This window comes from Rhinolophus sinicus, chromosome 8, assembly GCF_057876585.1.
Source record: "Rhinolophus sinicus isolate RSI-liver-muscle chromosome 8, RSI-T2T, whole genome shotgun sequence".
In the NCBI taxonomy this organism is placed as follows: Eukaryota; Metazoa; Chordata; class Mammalia; order Chiroptera; family Rhinolophidae; genus Rhinolophus; species Rhinolophus sinicus.
The window spans coordinates 61,585,879-61,606,194 of NC_142508.1; the positions used below are offsets into that span (position 1 = coordinate 61,585,879).

At 40.9% G+C, this 20,316-nt stretch overlaps 1 protein-coding gene, 1 long non-coding RNA gene and 1 pseudogene across 17 annotated transcripts in view; 1 reads left to right on the forward strand and 2 right to left on the reverse strand.

Moving 5' to 3' along the window:
• The window catches only part of LOC109461305 (uncharacterized), an 86,658-nt gene that overhangs the window by 20,886 nt on the left and 45,456 nt on the right, over window positions 1–20,316 (reverse strand). For 9 of the 16 annotated variants that reach the window (XM_088800253.1, XM_088800250.1, XM_088800247.1 and 6 more), the window contains exons 1-2: window positions 10,714–10,852; window positions 6,894–6,957 (exon numbers count right to left, since the gene is read on the reverse strand). The gene's annotated coding sequence lies outside the window, so the exon portion shown is untranslated. The other 7 variants (XM_088800248.1, XM_074314616.2, XM_088800249.1 and 4 more) reach the window with 5 other exon arrangements.
• Window positions 4,142–5,631, forward strand: LOC141567681 (splicing regulator RBM11 pseudogene; annotated as a pseudogene).
• Window positions 16,965–18,408, reverse strand: LOC141567682 (uncharacterized). The gene is made up of 2 exons (XR_012490505.2): window positions 18,231–18,408; window positions 16,965–17,390 (listed from the first exon to the last, which is right to left on the reverse strand). It is a non-coding gene; the product is annotated as an uncharacterized LOC141567682 (long non-coding RNA).

The following is a 20,316-nucleotide window of genomic DNA, read 5'->3' on the forward strand; positions in this document are numbered from 1 at the left end:
ATATCATCCAATGTCCTTAGGACATTGTGAATGGGGAAAAGTCTAGGCATCCTGATAGCCTCTTTTTGCTTCAATGGCTAGTGAGTAATTTCCACACCCATTTGCCTAGACAGTCTCCCTGTGAGTCTTCAGCATTAATAAATAATAGCTAATTGGTGCTGGTCTATTGTACCACGTCTAAGAAAATGTATACCCATATTCACGTCCATTATGATCTCTACCATCAAACATAATTATTTTAAAGCCTTGGCCACTCCTTAGATTCCATTGGAAGCCACCTTCTCTCCTATTTACCTCACGGCCTGAGTATCCAGCTCACCCTCTAACCCCTGCATGATCTATGAGTAATGTAAAATCGTATGATCTTAGCATATTTGCTGCTATTCCTGTCTTGAAAATGGTGGGGGAAATATCCACTTCTCTCCCAGCTCTCTGAAAAGCCTACCACGAATGGATTGAAGTTATAATGGCACTTAAGTTTCATACCCAAACTCATTTTTGCTTTGGCTGCTAAAAAATTTACAGTTAAACTAAATGTTTTGTTGCAGTAGCTATATTGATATAGGATTTGATGGGATTATTTCCTTCAGCTGAAAACATACTTAATAGTAACAGAATGCCTTCCCTCCAAGATTGGGAAAAAGGCAGGTACTACTCAACATCATACTGGGAGTCCTAGCAAGTACAAGAAGGCCAGCAAAAGAAATAAAAGGCATACAGGTTGGAAAGGAAGGAATAAAGCTGCTACTATTTGCAGAGGACATGAATGTCTACATAGAACATCCCAAAGAATCTACAAAATTTAGAACTAACAAGTGAGTTTAGCAATGTCACAGAATTAAAGTCAAGGTACAAAAACAAATCAATTTTTGGATTTATTGTTCCAACAATAAAATTTCCTATGACACAATTTAAAAAATAGTGCCATTTACAAAAGCATGAAATACTTAGGTCTAACTCTAACAAAATATGTCCAAGATATGCATGCTAAAAACAACAAAATAATGACAAAAGAAATGAAAAAATACCTAATAAATGGAAAGAGATACTGTGTTGGTTGACTGAAAAACTCAATATTGTTAAGATGTCAATTCTCCCCAAATTGATCTATATATTCAAGGCAATCCAATCAAAATCCATCTTCTATCCAGCACGTAGAATGAGCTGCGTAAAATGTCAACGTGACTTCAACTCTGTGGGTTAACGCACTTGGATGGCTCACCATCAACAAACTTAAATGCAAGATCCTGAGCCTCAGGTCTACAGGCAACAAGTGTCAAATGACAGGAAGGCCCATGACAGGAGACAACGGAAATAACTGGGAGGCTCCACTGACCGTGTCTCAGGAGGGGGAAGACGAAATCAGGAGAGCCATCAAAGGAGGGCCAAGTGGGCACTGCGCAGGGACAACAGGACTTGGATTGAATGGACAAGGTGACAAGGGAGAATAAAGACTCAATAATGACTCGGAAATCTAAAAACAGGTCACAGAAATGGAGGGCTTCTTGAAATCTCCCCTGGAAGTTAAAACAAATTGAACAGCTATAATTCAACAAAAGGTTCCCTGCGCAACCCACAAGCACATCTCAGAGATCTGTGCCTAGAATGGCCCGAAGGTGGGCAAATCAGGTGAGCAGGGGAGGAGGGAAGGGGAAGTGCAGAGACCTGGGATGCAGGCCGCAGGATGTGGACGGAGCTCACTGCAGTCCTGGGAAAGGGAAGAATTCAGGCTGCAGGTGAACCCTCTGTGGCCCGCAGTCCTGCCCGAGGGATCAGCATATAATATGGCTGAACCCAGTACTCAAAGCAGAGACCTCAGAGCAAAGACTGGCTACAGAAGGGTGAGAATGGTGGTTTAAGCTCTCACTGCCAGGCCGAAAACAAAGACACGGAGCCTGGCCGCCTTCCCCCCACCCTCCCAGAGCTCCCCCTACTCCCACGCTCCCAGTGTTAGAAGAGGGCTCCAGAAGAAACAGTAGCAGTGTCAGATTAAAGAACAGAATACCAACAGCTGTGAGAATTGCAGGGACGGTCCCGCAGCCACAGACTCATGCCAGTTATGTACCTGATATGTCTGAGCTCCAGTCCAATTCTGAACTCATCTCCCTCCCTAAATTGGCTCCTTGGCTCCTTCTAACTCATATGAACTGCTCAGTACAAGGAGAAACTAATTCCGGTGAAGGGAAGGAACTTTATGGGCAAGACAGCCATGGGCTGGTAGTCGCCACTGCTCAGAGCCACAAACACACCAGCCACCTCTCACAGCCCACCCCTTTCTGGAAGGATCCCTGCAGGGGAAAGCAGAGCCACTGAGACATATAGGCTCTGCATCAGGCTACAGGGGCAGCATTGGGATTTCAGAAGCTCAGAACGCTATCACTTTCCACATCCTCCCACGGAGGGAGTGCCCTGAGACCCAGGCGACCTGCTCACAGAGGGGAAGCCCACCTTCCAGGAACCCCCCATTGCATGAGAAGCCGGAACAGCGCAAGAGAAAATAAAACGCTACAGTGTGAGAGAAAATAAAAGGCTGCAGCGGGACAGAAAATAAAACATTCCAGCAACACCTACTGGAAAGCCAAAGAAAGACCTCTTTATATCAACCTGCTGCAGAACCCACTCCTGCAGATGCCCAGGAAGAGAAATAATAATTCACTAATTGCCATGAATAACCAAGGTAACAAGGCAGCTCAGAGAGAAAATGAAAACTCTCCAGAAAATGTCAAAAAACTTAAAGACATGGAAATATGTGAATTAAATGACAGAGAATTCAAGAGTGCAGTTCTGAAAAAACTCAACATGATGCAAGAAAACACAGCTAGGCAGTTTACTGAACTCAGAAACACAACCAAAGAACAGAATGAACATTTTAGCGAAGAGATTTAAATTTAATAAAAAGAACCAAATAGATACCCTGGAGATGAAAAACTCAATAAAAGAAATGAAGAATGAATGAAACAGCCAGCTTAGGTAATAGAGCTGACGAGATGGAGCCAAAAATTAGTGACATCGAAGATAGAAATCTAGTAATGACACAGATGGAAGAGAGAGACTTGAGAGTTAAAACAAATGAAAGAACTCTACAAAAACTTTCTGACCCCATCAGAAAGAGCAACATAAAAATAAGGAGTATACCAGAAGGAGAAGAAAGGGAGAAGGGAACAGAGAGTATATTCAAATACTTGACAAGAACTTCCCAAACTTGTGGAAAGAACTGGATCCTCAAATCCAAGAAGCAAAAAGAACACTTAATTACCTCAATCCCAACAGGTCTTCTCCAAGGCACATTGTACTGAAGCTTTCAAAAATTAATGACAAAGAAAGAATTCTCAAGGCAGCCAGGGAAAAGAAGACAGTAACCTACAAAGGAAAGCCCATCAGATCTTTCAGCAGAAACTCTATAAGCAAGGAGGGAGTGGAATCAAATATTCAAACTATTGAAAGAGAGAAATTATGAGCCAAGCATAATATGTTCAGCAAAGATGTCCTTAGATATGAAGGAGGAATAAAGACCTTTCCAGACATACAGAAGCTGAGGGAATTTTCTAACACATGACCTGCATTATAAGAAATACTGAAGGAGGCTATTTGACCTGAAACAAAAAAATCAAAAGAATACAAAACCATGAGCAGTATTATAAACAGATAGATAGAAGCAGGAAATGGCAATCCCTACACAAAATAGGGCAGTATACACTTAAACGTAACATAAAGGGTAAAGAAGGAAAAAACATTTTAAAAGAAGAAAAAGACAACTTGCTACTGCAACTCAGAAATCAACTCACAGCATAAGTAGGGACAACTTGTGACAACAAAAACATAAAAGGGGAGAGAATAAAAGTCTGAACCTGCAAAGGGGAATAGAGATAAGAAGCTTGCTGAAGAAAAAGGACTATTGCATATATGAAACTTTCTTTTACATAAACTTAATGGTAACCACTCGAAAAAAATAAAAATAAAAAAATCCAGAACTGAGATATATAACATAAAAAAAGAAGAAACAGAAGGAAAAATCATAGAATACCACCACACCAAAATAATACAGCAACAAAAAGGCAAAGAAACAATGGAGACACTGAGCCACCAGAAAACAAAAGATAGAATGACTCGCAGTAAAGCGGAGGAGGGCGGGGTCTCGACATCTTCGTCCTCTGGCCGAGACTAGAGGAATGTTCCTTGCTCAGGAGGAGGCCGACAGAACGGTGTTTGTGGGGAATTTAGAGGCCCGTGTACGCGAAGAGATCCTTTACGAGCTGTTCCTTCAGTTTCTTATAGGCTGGGCCATTAACCAAAGTGACTATATGCAAAGACAAAGACGGAAAGCCGAAGTCTTTTGGATTTGTCTGCTTTAAACATCCAGAATCGGTGTCTTATGCCATAGCTTTGCTGAATGGAACTCGTTTATATGGAAGACCAATTAATGTGCAGTATCGATTTGGGAGTTCTCGCTCTTCTGAACCAGCTAACCAAAGTTTTGAGAGCTGTGTTAAGATAAATTCACACAGCTACAGAAATGAAGAAGTCGTGGGCAGATCTTCCTTTCCCATGCAGTTCTTTCCAACTAATAATGCAGCTTTACCTCAAGAATACTTTTGCTTTCAAAGGATGTGGCATGCGTATAACCCAGCACTGCAGCTTCCTTACTGTGAGATGACAGCACCACTTCCTAATAGCACATCTGTGTCTCCTTCACTAAATCGTGTTCCAAATCTAGAGGCTGGACCCAGCTCCTATGAATGGACTCACCAACAACCACGTGACCCTGACCTTTATCAGATGAATAAACGAAAGAGGCAAAAACAAACCAGTGATAGTGATAGTAGTACAGAAAACAATAGAGGAAGTGAATATAGTCAAAAGTTCCAAAAGTGTAAGAAGAAGAAAAGATATTAGTATTACATTTAAATGAAATTTATCTATACTTGTCTTAATGCTCTTAAAAGAAAAAAAAAAATCTGTATTGTACTAAATGACCAAGTTCATGGCTTTCTTATCTTTTTTGAAATACTTAATACTATAACATCTGATTTGCTATTGAATTTTTGTCTTGAATGACAGAAACTTAAAACTAATATACTACTTTTTGTATTTGTAATGGTATTGTTGACACATTGCTAACGAGAATTACATTTTGAGTTGTTACATTTTAGTACTGAAGATGAAATTGCACTATACTGTCAGTCAAAAGTCACTTAGCACTTGTGGATAAGGCACCATGCTCTCCTCCAGTGTCGCCTGTATGGAGTGGTGGGTTTTTCTGAATGAAACTAGTGCAAATATTTAAGAGTTGTGTGCCATTTCCAACAGAGGGAAGAAGCAAGCTTTAGTTTCCTTTATTAACATTTTATGTTTTATGTCTAAATATGTTATTTCTGAGCCTTACCTCTCCTACAGGTTTATTTCATAAAACGAGGATATATAACAGTGGTACCAAAGGAAAGATGATTTATACAATTGTATATAAATACGAATGTCTCTTTTCACTTATTTACTGTATTTCACAAAAACACTTGACTGTCAGAATTCATTATCCACCTCTTTTGCTAACTGGGTTGGAGAGGGTATATGTGACATATTTAAGACTTGATAATGAAAAATAAATAGAATGGTATTTCATTAATGTATGATATTATAATATTTAATATATACCATCAAATAAAAAAAAATAAAAAAAAGATAGAATGACAGGAAATCCTCATATATCAAAATCACCCTAAATGTAAATGGACTGAACTCACCAATAAAAAGGCACAGAGTAGCAGATTGGATCAAAAAATAAAACCCAACCAAATGCTGCCTCCAAAAGATGCATCTATTGGGACATAAAACTAGCCTCAGCAAATTTAAGAAGATTGAAATCATACCAAGCATGTTATTCTCTGATCACAAGACTTTAAATTGAATATCAACTGCAAAAAGAAAGCAGGAAAAACCACAAATATGTGGAGATTAAACAACATGTTTTTAAAGTACGACTAGGTCAAAATTAAACAACATGTTTTTAAAGGACGACTAGGTCAAAGAAGAAATAAGAGGAGAGATCCAAAGATACATAGAAACAAATGAGAATGAAAGTACATCCTATCAAAATTATTGGGATGCTGCAAAAGCAGTAATAAGAGGGAAATTCTCCCTCACCTGGGCAGGAACTGTATTGCTGCCATCTGACCGATGAAGTCAACTGAGGCACAAGTGACTCGCTCAACGCCACAATGCCACTGAGGGCTGATGGAAAATCTAATTAAAATTAAATTTCCTGTCATCTAGTACCAAATTTCATATTGCAACATGCTGCCTCCCTTAACTGTAAGAACTGACTCTTAAGAAAGACATTTCTGTGCCTTCCAGGACAAGCTCTTTCCCTCATTGATCCTGAGCCCCCAAATTCCACTCTTTTTGAAGGATAAGTGGTACAGGCCCCCTTTCTTCCAGTCTTCCTCCTGCTGTCCCTCTGCCCCCTCTGCCTAAGAACCTTGTGACTTTGCTGATCTTGATCACCCTACTGAATACTGGATGTCCACATCACCAGCCCAAGCCCCTCATTCTCACAAATCCCTCTGTGGAGGGAGCTACTGAACGTGGGGACCCACTAGCTCAGCAGAAATGCTCACAGCGTAGGAGGCTGTCCTGCTTCCCAGGACACTCTCTCCAGCCATCGCTTCCTGGGCCCTGGAGTCTCCGGCTGCTCAGTCGTCACCATCAGCTCTCTCTCCTCAGCATCCAGTACCAGTCGGGGGTGGGAATGGGGTGGAGTGGGGTGGAGGTGAGGTGGGATTAACAGGGGCCTTCCTGCTGCTTTGGCTCTAACACTTTTGCCAGCATCACCCCTTCTCATCCCCCATTTCCTTCAAATCAAATCTTTCGAAGGCTGACCCGAGGGATTCATGGCTCACCTGGTACCAGGCTTTCGGGGTCATGGCTGTCATCACCTGGACTCCCTCTCAGAGAAGAGCAGGGCTGAAGGAAGAAGCAAACAGAACCAAGAGTGAGCCCAGCCCAGTCAATGACTTTTATTTAAACCTACAAACCTGTATTCGCTGCTAATAACAACTGACATTCACTGAACGCTTGCAATGTGCCAGCTTCAGAGTCCAGCACTTTACGTTCATTATAATACTAGGAGATACATAATATTACTGTCCTCATTTTACCAAAACAAGGAAATGTGAGACTTAGAAAGTTTAATTATCTTAGGCCACAAGATCTGTATTCACAACCACAAGGTAGTGCTTTGTCTCCTGGGCAAAATACAGTAGGACAAAATATATATATAAACAAAAGCACATGAAAAAACACATTCAGGAATAAGCTTAATAAAAAACAAGTCAAATCTATATAAAGAAAATTATAAAATATTACTGAGAAAGATAAATGAAAAGGCAAAACTTGTTCCTGGATGGAAATAATCAATATAGTTTTAATTTTTTTGTAAATGTTGACTTTTCTCCAAATGAACCTACAAATTTGATAATAACTTCATTTTATTAAGAGCTTGTACATGCTCAGCACTATGCTAAATGCTTTGTATATATCTTCTCATTTAGTCCTCACAACATTCCTTTAAATGAGATCTAAGTTTTCGGTCCCCCCCCCCCATATGCATGAGTAATCAGAAGCTAAGATTAAGAGACTATCAAATTCACATAAAGAACAGATGGTCAAACTTGGATTTCAAGCCAAGTTTGCCAGATTTCAAAAACATACTCATTAACAGTTAACCGATATTACTTTCAAGGAAATTACGAAAATAATTTATTTAGAAATCTGATAAAGTGATTCCAAAATTGATATGGAAGAATAGCCAAAATAACCATGAAAATTTAAATAAAAAGGGAAAATAAGAAAGAAAAAACTTGTAATATCAGATGCTAAATGTGTAACAGACGGGTAGAAGAACAGACCACTATAATGATACAACAGAATCTAAAACCCAGGAAAGACTAAAGTATCAAGTACATGATAAAGATGGCATTCCAAATCAGTGGGGGAAAAGGCACAAATTATTCAATGAATGACACTGGGACAATCAGTTAACTTTTTGAGGAGAAAATATATAATTAGATTCTTTGTCTCCATACACTGAAATAAATTACATATACACTGAAATTTCGAGGGTGAAAAACAAAACTAAAGAAAATGAAGGTGAGTAAGTCTCCATCCCAGGGTCCAGAGACATCTAGCAAGAGCAGTGCCAGCACAGTGGTGAGGCCACAAGCCAGACGACAAAGAAGCAAGGAGAACACTCTTAGAATGATAAACTATTTTTAAACATGATTAAGGAAAACTTCAAAGGCAAACTGGGAAACTAAATCTATATAACATGTGCAAAAAATAGTTAATATCCTAAATCCTTACAAAATCAGTAAGAAAAAAGCTGTACACCCTAGGAGAAAACATTATTAATAGGTAATTCACCAATAAATGGCCAGTAAACACAATAAATTGTAATTTTTCTATCAAAATGGGAACATTTTTTTAAAAATGGGTAATTCTTGATACTGGAGAAAGTGTAGGGAAGCATACACTCCCAGTATTTGCTGGTAGGAGTGTACATTGTTACATCTTTTCCTAAGGACAAATACCTACTTTAAAATATTCCTAGCTATCCTGTTAAGTTTAAAATGCCAAGTTCAGTCATGTATGATTTGCTCTCATTTAGAAAACTTACTAGTGGTTACCTCTGGAGAATGAACCTGAGGATCCACAGGGAAAGGGAGATTTATTTTTTTACCATACAATCTTAGGTGATTCTTTTTCTTACCATATACATGTAGTACTGTTTAAATTTGTTTAAGTAGTTAAATTTTAAAACCAATTTTTAAAAATTCCAACTTGAGGCATCTGAGATGTGCCCAAAGATTTCGGCTTACTAGCATTCATTGCAATTACAGCTGAGCACTGAACAACTCGGGGGTTAGGGACGCCAACTCCCGTGCAGTCAAAAATCCATGTATGACTTTTGACTTCCCCCAAAACTTAAGTTGTAGTTCAGTATCTACAGAGGATTGGTTCCAGGACCCCTGCAAATACCAAAATTCACAGATGCTCAAGTCCCCTATATAAACATAGATAAACATATACCGTTGGCCCTCTGAAGCCTCAGGCTGACAGTACAGGTATTATTTATTGAAAAAAACCCATGTATAAGTGGACTCATGCAGTTCAAACCCATGTTGTTCAAGAGTCAACTGTACTTCCAATATGAAAAAGACACAAACTTAAATAGCCAACAATTTGGTACAATAAGAAAAAAATAAGGCAGCCATTAAAAATCACATGGAATATTTCACAACATGGGAAAATATTTAAATGCAGCAAGTGAAAAATTATTCTAAAACTACTTATATTTCATCTTTTGATTGTACAAAAAAAATCTTATGTGTGTACTTATATCTACAAAACCACTCAATGGATATAAATTAAAAACATGGTATTGGAGTGGCTAGATGTCTCAGTTGGTTACAGCGGGAGCCCTGAACAACAGGGTTGCCGGTTCAATTCCCACACGGGCCCTCCACAACTAGATTGTGAGCTTTGCCCTCCACAACTAGATCGAAGGACAACAATAGAGCTGATGGGCCCTGGAGAAACACACTGTTCCCCAATATTCCACAATAAAATTTATAAAAAAACCCAAAAACATGGTATTTATCTCTGCATGGTGGTCTTATTGATGATTTTTAGTTTTTCTTTGTGCCATTTTGATCGTTTCCCTAATTTCCTCACTAGAAATACTATGTTACTACTTTTCAAATTAGAATAAATGTCACAGTGCACTTATTAATTGGCTGAATCCTAGCACTTGCTATTCCCCTGCCTCTCTAATACCGGCAGCCTTTCTCAACTTGCCCCTTCTCTAACTGGTTAACTCCTTTTCACCCTTCAGATCTCAATTTGAAAGTCTAAATTAAGTCAGATCTGCCTTGTATATATTCTTTTCTTGTAACAGGTATCTCACACTGTAATCACAAAAATATTTGCCTTTTCAGTCAATATTTATTGAGATACCATATACTCTGTGTAGGACAATATCTACAAAACCACTCAATGGCTATAAATATATCCACATGGTTGGCACTAACCATTCAAACACTGACGGGAAATTTTTTTTTTCCTGTAACTTGCACTAAAATACGTGTGAAGTTACAACTGTGTTAAGTACTCCGAAAGAGGTATGTGGTGCTCTGAAAATCTATGAAGAGGTAAATTGTGCTACAGAAACCAGGGGGGAGTGCCCTAGCCGGGAAACAAGAAATGGCATTAAGGAGGCCAAAGGGGGCCGAAGGAAGCAAGTTTTAGGAGTACAAGGCCAAGGAGCCTGTCGCACACACAACGGGAGTGTGCTGCAAAACCCAGGGTGAAGAAGCTGCAAGACGCCGGGCCACGCGGGGCCTGCGAACGTTCAGAACCGCGGGTCTTCTGCCCCCAAACAACGGGGTTGTTCTGAGCAGGGGCAGAGGTATGCTCCGGCTTGACTAATATCGACTTTCCCATTATGGAAAGTTCCCTGTGTCTCATTCACAGTCGCATCCCCCGAACCTGGAATGACACACTTAGCAGGCGCTCGATAGGATAACGGAATACACTGTGGCCTGTCGGTCACCCGGGGACACATCTTCTACCGGCGGCCCACAACCTCAGTCCCCAATTTCCCAAAGCGGCCGCCGCGGCAGAGTAAAGTCCGGAGAAGGGCGGGATTGCCCCAAAGACCACCTCGCTCTCCCGGGCCCCGCGCCGCCGCCCGACTCCCTCTCAGGTCGGCCTCCCACAGGCCCTGGCAATCCACGACACCGCCCGCCTGGGACGCGGAACCGCAGCTTCTCCACCCCGCACACACCTGGGGCGGCGGGCGGGCGGCGCTCCGGATAAGCGTCACCCCCGGCGCCGCTTGCGGGGACCCGTGCTTCCGCTCTCCGGGACGCCGGTGCTTGTCCGGGTCTCTTTCCCTTCCCCCTGGGCCGGCCCCTGGGAGGAGGAGGATGCTTTCTCTCCGAGGAGCCTACGGTGGCACTGCCGTTCAAACTTCTCAGGGGGCGGAGGAAGCCAAAGGCCAACCCGGATGAGCGCTAGATTTGGGGAATTCTCTATTTGACTGCGCTCAGGCTGGCTCTGCTCATTGGCTCGGGTCAGATTTCGTTGTAGATCAATCAATCCACTTGCAACTGCAGTGTGAAGAATGAATTTAAGTTGGGCGAGAGAGCAATTAGGAGGCTATTAAAAGGTCCAGTCACAATCATGAAGAGCTGCATCAAGGCGGTACTGCTATAACTGTGCCACAAGCTGCTCTATAAGGAGAAACAGCTGCAACTATAGATAAGTACATCTTACGCGAACTGCATATACATAGTCAGCCTTCTGGACGGTACCTCTAGAAATTTATCTTTAGATAGTCTTAATTTCCCATTACAAATAATTAGCATCCAAACTGCCTCTCAAATTGCCAGTGTTAATTGTCTCAATGTTCTTAGCTTGACAAAGAACAAAATGTTTGGAGATATGCCTTCTTTTCAAGGTCACTCCATTATTCCAACGAGGAAACTAAATCCTAGAAAACTGAGACATGCTCCAGATATCAGTGACGTAGGCGACTTGTTGGCCACCTTTGCACTATGACCCTGACTTCTATCTCTGTTCTCATTACCTCATCTGAGTCCCCGAGGTCCTTAACACATCTGGGGGCTCTGCAAACACTTCCAGTCCCGCTTTTCTATTGACAGTTAAATAACAGGCCCTGTTATGTAATTCAGTCCAAATTCAAGTAGGTAGGAGAAATACAAAGGGGATTTAGACTCTAGGCAGAATTTTCTTCTGCGTGGCTTTATTGCTCTGGGTACAGCCAGAAGGTCTCTTCTGGGGGTCTTCTGGCTGGACAGAGCTTCCATGGAGGGATTGTAGCACTCTAGCTTACAGGAAGGGCAGGTAACCTAACCTCCTCATGTTCTTGGAGGCTCAGAAGACCAGTTGATGAGAAAGTTGGTAAAATAAAACAGACACAGACTATAGCACAGTTGGACAGAGGTGGAAAATATAAAAGAGAGGCTATGAAACATGAAGAGTGAAATGAGAATATACAATATACGGCTAATAGCGATCCAAAGGAAGAGAAGAGTAAGTATGAGAACAAGCGATAACAATACATTGCTTGTGAGAGTGTGAATATACAAACACTTTGAAAAGCAACTGGGCAATATCACATAAAACTGAAAATGCACTATCCTATCATCCTGTAGGTTATATTCCTATAACCTAATAAACTCTTGTACATGTGCACAGTCAGTTTGTATAAACAAAGAATTGTAAGCCCCAAAACTTTGATTCAGTTATAGTTAAAACTTGTTAATACCATAAGTCACAAGTAAAACGGTAGTTAATGAGAAACTGTAAAACCTTGAAAGCTCAACACAGAGGCAGCCTGGTTCGGAAGCCCCCAGCTGTAATCTGGAAGGCAGTTTCTTCATGACTACTGCAGAAACCATAGCTCCTTTGATGGTACAGGCTCCCAATGTAGAAAGAAGGCTCTTCCACACTGGTTATACTCATAAGGTATCTTCCCAGTGTGAATGCTCTTATACTGAAGATGGTCAGAATTACAGCCCAAACCACCCCCACATTCCACATACAAATAAGGTTTATCCCCATTATGGTTTCTTTGACACCTGACTAGGTTTTCATTGACATTGAAAGCTTCCCACATTCATTACATTTATGGATTCTTTGATGCCCAATATTGTAAGAACCATACTTGAAATCTTTTCCACACTATATTTGAAGGGTTTCTCGCTAGTGTGACTTTAATGCCAGATTAGTTTTGCACTCACATTAAAGGCTTTCCTACATTCCTTACATTGAGATACCTTCAAATCTCTAATGTGGACTTTCTGGTCTTACGTTGGAATTATATCCAAAGGTTTTCTCACACACTACATATTTGAAGGGTCTCACCCCAGTGTGTATTCTTTGGTGTTGAATCAGTTTTGAGTTAACACAGGCCTTTCCCACAGATATTATATTCATAAGACCTTCCTTGAGTGGAAATGCTCTAAAATTGATACTCGCACATTGATTAAAATAATCTCTCCCATGGAGACTGTCTCATCCTCCCCACACCTATTGGAAAAAAACTTTTATTCCCCTCATACTCCTCACCATGGATATTTCCTATTGTCTCTTCTAGAAAGGTAATTCTGTGCGGCCAGTTGGCCCAGTGGTTAGAGTGCAGTGCTCATAACACCAAGGTTGCCAGTTCGAGTCGCACATGGGCCAGTGAGTTGTGCCCTCCACAGCTAGATTGGAGACGGCAACTTGACTTGGAGCTGAGCTGTGCCCCCCACAATTAGACTGGGGGGGGGGGAAAGAAAGGTAATTCTTTGGAAAATGTCTCTTTGGAGTTTACCAGATACATAATCTCTTCCTTTGATATGTCTTTTGATGTTATGAATTTATTTGCAGTCTTGGTTACATCATCTATAGTAAGAAATGGAAAGCAAAATTGCACTTAAGAATTGCTCCCTGTGCTCCAGTGTTCATTGCAGCTTTGTTTATGGTGGCCAAGACATGGAAACAACCAAAATGTCCTTCGATAGATGAATGGATAAAGAAGTTGTGGTATATATACACAATGGAATACTATTCAGCGGTAAGAAAAGATGAAATAGGACCATTTGTGACAACATGGATGGATCTTGAGAGTGTAATGCTGAGCGAAATAAGTCAGACAGAAAAAGCAGAGAACCATGTGATTTCACTGATATGTGGTATATAAACCAACAACAACAAAAGAACAAGACAATAAATGAAAAACAGAAACTCATAGACACAGACAATAGTTTAGTGGTTACCAGAGGGTAAAGGGGGTGGGGGGTGGGAGATGAGGGTAAGGGGGATCAAATATATGGTGATGGAAGGAGAACCAGCTCTGAGTGGTGAACACACAATGGGATTTATAGATGATGTGATACAGAATTGTACACCTGAAATCTATGTAATTTTACTAACAATTGTCACCCCAATAAATTAAAAAAAAAAAAAAAAAAGAATTGCTCCTGAAAAGGCAACAGGATCATAAAATCATAGGACTATTAAATATCATTGATCCAATCACCTCAGCTAACCAATGACAAGCTGATGCCGGCGCCCTCCCTCCAGCTTGACCCCAAGCAGTACTGGGCGCACAGGATGTAGAATGAATCATAAACAAGAGAAAATCAAGATTTAGGGAATTTCAATAAGGCCACAGCAATCATATTCTAGAATGGGGGGGAGGGAAGGTGGGAATGAACAATCTTCAAATACTTGAGGAGCCAGACTTTGTCCTGAATATTAAATAAGCACGCCTGAGCGTCAGCTACTTTTGCACAACACAATGGTGACATCTAGTGTTAGCAGGATAAATCTCAACTAGCTCTGCAATTGACTTGAAATTCAGAGAAACAGGGACTTGGTGTTTCCCCTCCTCTCCGGATTCTCACCTCAGCTTCCTGAATTGCCAAGAAATTTTTTGTTTTTCCAATTTCTAATTTGTCTTTTAAACATTTCTTAACAATTGTTCATTATTGAAATAAAATTGATGTTCAATAAACTGGACTTTTTAAACTGAAATATAGCAGTATATAACATTGTGTAAATTTAAGGTATATAACACATTAATTTCATACATTTATATATTGTAATATGACTGACATTGTGAAAATAATTAGCACTTATATCATGTTACATAATTATCATTTCTTTTTAGTAGTTGAAATAATTAAACTCTAGTCTCTTAGCAAATTTGATGATTGTAATACAAAATTGTTGTCTATGTTCACTATACTGTACATAGGTCTCTAGGATTTATTTATTACTGGACACAAGTTTGTACCCTTAAACAACATCTGCCCTATCCACCCACCCAAACTGGACATTTTCTGAGTGTACAATTTGGTGAGTTTTGACCAGCAGAGAACAAAACAGATAAAAATCTCTGTCCTCTTAGAGCTTGCATTCTTAGTGGCCAAAATTACATCATATGGCTACTCCCAACAGCAGATGAATCTGGAAGGCAAGAATTTAGCCTTCTGGCTTCCATAGTAGAAAGAGGATGGAAAGGGTGTGCTGTGAGCCAAACTAGAGTTCCTGCCACAATGGGACTGAGGGGCATACTCAAAATGTGTAAATTCTTATGTACACCAGTTAGGTTTAAAATCTGTTTCAGAAGTATTGATATACCTATTTCTTAAGCCAGACCTATTTATTATTGTTAGTATTATTATTAACTTAGCCGTCTTATTTGATGACATGTAAATAGATCCCCCAGCACAAGACCCTGGCCCACAGGGAGCCTCCAGTCCATGGTAGGTATTATCTTGGCACCAGTAAGATACACCCGGTGGGTCCTTGAGTGTTACTTAGACCTTTCATTAGTTCAGGTCCCTTTCATTAGCTTGCTGGAAAGCGTCTAAGTTACAGGCTCAGCTGGCTTTGCCTAGCCTCTCAAGATGTTCACAGCCTCTTTGTTTTCCAAAGTCCACTTGATAGAAAGAAACAGATGCTTACTAGATAGAATGAGTGGAACTGCTTGCTCATCTGGCCCCGAATAGATCCATTCTTACTGAATCAATAGTAAATCACAGTTTTAAAAAACCCACTCCAAAATTCCCGGGACTTTCCGCCAGGATACACTTCCCAAAGGAAACTCCATCAGAGCACTGGTTCTCAAACTTGGCTGCACATTGGAATCACCTGGGAAGATTTTTTAAAAATATGATGCCTGGATTCTGCCCCCTAGAGCAGTGATTCTCAGTTGGGTAATTTGCTCCTCCCACCAGGAAACACTTGGCAATGTCTTTTGGTTATTGCAACTGGCATTTACTGGGTAGAGCCCAGGGATGGTGCTAAACATCCCACAATGCACAGGAAAGCCCTTCCGCCCCACCCCCAACAAAGAATTATCTAGTCCCAAATGTCAATAGGACCAAGGTTGAGAAACACTGTTCAAGATTCAACTCTCTAATGGTAGGTACAGGTTCAACCTGGGCATGGGAGTTTTAAAACCTTCCCAGGTGGTTCTAATATGCAGCAGCATTTGAGGGAGGGAAAGCTAGAGACCTGTTGCTGGAGAATATTTCAATGTGTGGCTCAATTCCTTTCAACCCTGGTCCATTGAGTTTGACCCGGAAACTTTCCATATCTTCTCATTTGACGGTGAGTTGGCTTGGAGGCTGAAGGTGGTTGGAAGGAGGACGAGTTAGTTGCTTCTTGAGGAACGCTCGGTTTTCCACAACATGCTGGAATGGACATCTCCACAAATCTAAGTTTTGTTGCTTAGTGTGCACCTTACTTATGAATTGGCCTCCCTGGTATAGTTCAGGAGGATCACTAACTACAGCTAAGCAATCACATCCCAGGGAACAGCCCACTAGGAGTTATACATGGAGAAGTAACTCCTTTGCAAGTGAACCCCTGCGGCTGCTCTGGAGGGTGACAGCTTCTTCTTTTGAGGGACCTCCAGGAAGGGCTGCTGCTGCTGCACAGCTGCATGGGGCACTACTCACACGGAACAGACTGTGAATGGTGTTCCCTGGCTCCATGGCTCCAAAAGGGAATTTCTACATTCACCAGATTGCCTCCTTTTAAATCAGATACTTAAATATTCTTGCCAGATGATAACATCCAACTAGCTCTCTGTTTATTCTGGTATTTATTTACATCCCAGTCAGTCAGCCACTGGCCTGTCCCAGCACAGGGGAGCCTGCCCCCCAGCAGCGCATACTTAGGGCGATCCGGCCCTCCCACATCTAGCCTGATGGTCTGCAGAGTGCACTGCTGTAAATTCTTTGTTGAGGACCCAAGATCCTGTACAAGGACACAGGTCCACAGGAGTGACCTTAGCAAGTATTAAGGGCCACGGCCACTGTAGTGAAAGCTTTCTGTGCTAGTGTGGAGCCAGCCTGTCTCTGTACATTGGAAACATTTCCAGGTTGTAATGATGTAAAGCATAGGTAAGTTTTATTTCTTTTATCAATTCAATGCTAGAGAAAGCCTTTACCATCAGACGGGGTCAATGGAACCAAAACGAATTTCCAAAGTCAAAATACTGAGCCCTCAGTTCTACACCCTCTGCGTGTTAAACACCCTCTTTTTAAATGAATACCACAGTTTCTTAATCTGACCGTTGCTGCGAATACAACAGCCCAAACCACATTGCCATGACAGTCCCATGTTCCTTTATCTCTCCATCTCGATCCCTCTTTCCTACTGATCCTCAGGCCCCTTCTAGCCCCCTCCTGACAGTCACCATTATGGCGAGCTAGGCCTGATCCAGCCAGTTTCTCCTCGATATTTCCAATCAGTCCAGCCCACATCCTTGTTCGTGGAGCAGCACTGGCAGCTTCGATGTTCTATTTCCGACCCTGTTGGAAGGAAGCAGGGGGAGGGCTTGTGGGACAGTGTTTGTAACGTCTACAGCCGTGTGCAGTCACGTCCCAGGCCTTCACAGTCACTCACTCTCACTCACTGCCTCACCCAGAGCAACTTCCGGTCCTGCAAGCGCCATTCATGTTAAGTATCCTACACAGGTGTACTATTTTTTATCCTTTATACCATATTTTTACTATAACTTTTCTATGTTTAGATATGTTTAGACGCATAAATACTTACGATTGTGTTACAATTGCCTACAGTATTCGGTACAGTAACATGCTGTATGGGTTTGTAGCCTAGGAGCCATGGGCTGTACCACGTAGGTGTGGAGTTAGGCTACACCAGCTAGGTTTGCGCATATATCAATATCATGTGTTTAGCTTTTGAAAATAATTAAATACAATGTTGTATAAAAATCAGAATTTACTAACTTTACTTGACATCATGATTGAACTTTTCCCATGAAAGAGAAAGGTATGTATTACACTATTTGGTCCAGCTCTTGCAATATTAAACATTTTATGAGAGAAAATAAGATGAAGATTGACTGCTGTTGGAATAAATATTTCATGGTATGTTTTGATAAAACTACATTAATTAATTACCATGTTGATCAATGAACAGAAAATCTGAAAGAAATTCTATAAAACTTTGTTTGCAAGTTTATCCAATATATCTTGAATAACTTGTCAGTTCCAGAACACATTCAAGTTTCCTTAAAACGAATCAGCATAATTAACTTGCACCCCTTTGTAGGTGCTACTTTTCTTTCCACAAAAGACACGTCCTGGGTAAGTATTGAATAGAACATAATGAATGGAATGGTTTACCTTAAATATGGAGGGTGGAAGGCATTTTGAGGATTTGATGTTTGCTTTGCTTCCATGGGGTTGTTGCCAGGAGCAAAGCTTTCTTCAACAATAAACTAGAGATGGAAGAGGTGAAGTCATTTCTACCTCACTATCCCTGACACAATCTCTGGATTCAGAATATCCCAATGCAGGCCAATTCCTCCTCCTCCTCCTCCTAATAATAATAATAATAATAATAATAATAATAATAATAATAATAAAATGTACGAAACAATGGAAGACAAATGCTAGGCAGTTCTTCCCCCCCACCCTTTGATTAATTATTAAAGCAGCTTTCTAGAAATCCATAATTCAAAGTGTCCCTTTGTTTGGTGCTCCAGTGGCTTTCCTGGAGCAGTTCAGGGCAGGTGAAGAGTGTGCATTCCTTTGTAAAGAAAGAGAAAAGGAGGTTATGAAAGGGGCTTCAGGAAGGAGAACCAACCTGAGCAAGCAGGCCTGCTGTCAGAGACCAAACATGAAGCTGAGGAGCTAGAAATGGATTCCTTTAGAACTATCCATGCCACTGTTCCTACCTAAAGACCACTGACCGCTGACCTCTGGCTTTGAGGATATTTCCTTAGACTGGGAAAAGAGAGATACGGAAGGCTCGACCACTGACTTGCTTTGGAACATAGGGCACATTCTTTAGCCTTATTGTTCCAATCTGGAAAGGGGAACCGATATCTTAGTTTTCTGTTTCCTTCCCATGGTATTTTTAGAATTAAGCATGAGGGACAGTTAATACTACTTAGGTTTTGAAGAGGACTTTTAACTTTCCAAAAGACTTTGTTGTCTGGGTCCTGTGTTTCCCTCCTAACTGTCCCTCAAAATCCAGTCTTACCCTTGTGTGACAAATATGAGTCACAGAGACCAAGGGAAAGACTTGCAAAAGATCTCACAGCAAGTAAGTGACCTGGGAATAGCACCTTTCCCCAAATGCATCAGCATGGGAAAATACCGAGAAAACAGTGAAAGCAGAGCATGAAGAAATCAACAATTAAATTAAACACCAACAAATGAACAGAAAGCATGTTTATCTAGTATATATAATATATCCAGTATACAGTATATCTAAGTTTATAATACAAGATTTTTAAAATATCATTTTATTAAAGTACAAGAGGCCAATTAATAGTCTATCCCACCAAACTATGACTCAATTAACTGAAGGGGGAGTGGGGAATCTGAAGCTCCCAAAGGCATTTTCATCCTAAAATTCACTTGTTCTTCACTGTCCAGTGACATGTGACATATTTCCTACTTCTGTAACCATCCAGCAAGGTCATCTCCCACTACACAGAGCTGAACAGCCAAACAAGGAAGTTCTTAAAAATAATTACACTTCAGGAAAGATTTTTTTTTTTTTTTTTTTTGCTTCATTTGAACCAAAATTTTTGTTTATTTTTTGACGAGTAACACAAAAGGTATTACAACAGATTAAGGTTCCCTTCCAGCCTTATTCTCCTGCCACCCTATTCCTTTCCCCAGAGGGAATCAATGAGAAAGAATTTAAAACATGAAATCTGTTGTAATCCTATTGCTGGGGCAACACTAAATAAACACTTTGGGATAATCTGTAGTCCAGGAAGTGTTTGGGTATTGTAAGACCTTTGTTATAAAAGAGTATAGAAAGTTGGAAGCAAGGTCTACTCAAGGGTCAAGGTAAAATATGATACATCACATAAGCATAAACGATGATGAAGGACAAAGGCATGAAAATAATGAGTCTAGGAGTTATGTGTGAGTCTAAGACAGGAATGGGATTTTCCAGAAGTCCACAGAGCAGTTCATATAAGAATACATCCAGGTAACCAAGACCTATTCTACAATATAGAACTGAGGCACAGAGTTGGGCCCCGAGACTGCACCTCTTTTATGAACTAACCTAGAGACTGAATAATGATCTTAAGCCCCTGCGCTCCCAAGTTATATATGATCAAAACTACTTGGCCGGCCCGGTGGCTCAGGCGGTTGGAGCTCCATGCTCCTAACTCTGAAGGCTGCTGGTTCGAATCCCACATGGGCTCTCAACCACAAGGTTGCCGGTTCGACTGCCCCAAGGGAT